Below are 1533 nucleotides of genomic sequence, written 5' to 3' on the forward strand. Positions count from 1 at the left end.
ATGCACGTCATCCTAGAGCTCAGCCTGATACGCCATCAGAGTGGACGATGCATTTAGGGCTTCACTCCGAGGGCAACGGGCCTGTATGCCTTATCGGTCATATAGGACTGGAAAACATCAAAGGGAAAGTAAAGTGTAAGTTCACCCCCAGCTCCACCCACTGCATCATTTTCCAAAATGCTAAGAAGTGGTCAAGGGGCGGGGGAAGGGTGAGAGTTTACTAGACTGAGGGTGTTTCCACACCTGAAAGTTTAACCAAGGTTCATGTTTTTGTGTTACTGCATTCATTTGATCTGGTTAGTTTTGGTTTCACATTGCAATTCTGTGAGCTCACTAAAGAACTTTGCATGACATACCTACCTCTTGTCGTCATGTCCTATGTGGGCTGCGTCTCCCTGTACTTGCCATTGATTGGTTTGTAAACAGGCTATCCAGGTCATCATAAAAAGGAAAACTATCTCTCATTTATCGATGGATCGCTTTTCCTGATGGCATTGTGCACCTTTATATAGCCTACTGCTCCCGCAGTTTCTTTCTCTTAACGTGGCATTGCTCTCCCAACCTCTCATATCCTCTCTCTCTGATCCTCACAGAAAATAAGTTATAAGTTTCAGCATTTTTCTGTTTTTGTGGTGTTTTTTTTTTTCAAGTGGAGTTTTGATTTCTTCGTTGAATCAAATTGCCCTTTCCCATGTGCTAATGTGGCTCATTTTTACTTCACTTCCTGTTCTTTTTCTTCTTCTATTGTTTAATTTGTGACAATAGCCTGCCTCAACTTCCTATAATTGATCCGAAAAAGTTCAAACCAACCAAAAACGTGTTTTCACCCAGAAAACGAACCAAACCATGATTCAGTTTGATCTGGACCGAGACCACTTCTTTTGGTCAGACCACATTTTGGTACTTAAGTCTGGACCATGGTCAAAGGCATCTTTCACACCTGCTATTTTGGTTCTGGACCAAACAGGTAGGTGTGGAAGCACCCTGAGAGTCTTGGAATGTCATCATGTAGAGAAGTCCCAAACGGTTGATTCTACGTCAGCATCAGCCTTGCAAGGTTTAGGAGGATTTAAAACAGTAGGCCTACAGTAGATGGTGTGTTGAGCATTTTCAACCCACAAAATGTGGATACAAAAATGTATTAGAATTCTGCTAATATAAATACCAGCATTAATGTGTTTCATCACAGTTCAGTCGTATATATTCAGTTAAAAAAAGTAGGCTGCACTTTTAGGATATGTTTCATGTTTTGTATGAGCATTAGGCCTATTACGGGACATTCTGGCCATCAAGTTTTTAATTTATCGGTTTTTTTTTTATAAATATATAATATTTTTTACCAGCAAAGCGGTAATTACGACCAACGGAATCCCTAGTGCGCACACGCTTAATTTACAATTCATGGCCGTAACATTAATATGGCAGATTGCCTAACACATTTGGTCTGGAAGATACCAGGGCTAATGAAATGGTAGTTTTGCGACTTTCTCCCATAAATTCGCGTTGAACAGACTCGATCGCTGCTTAGCCATC

This window comes from Clupea harengus, chromosome 3, assembly GCF_900700415.2.
Source record: "Clupea harengus chromosome 3, Ch_v2.0.2, whole genome shotgun sequence".
Classification (NCBI taxonomy): Eukaryota; Metazoa; Chordata; class Actinopteri; order Clupeiformes; family Clupeidae; genus Clupea; species Clupea harengus.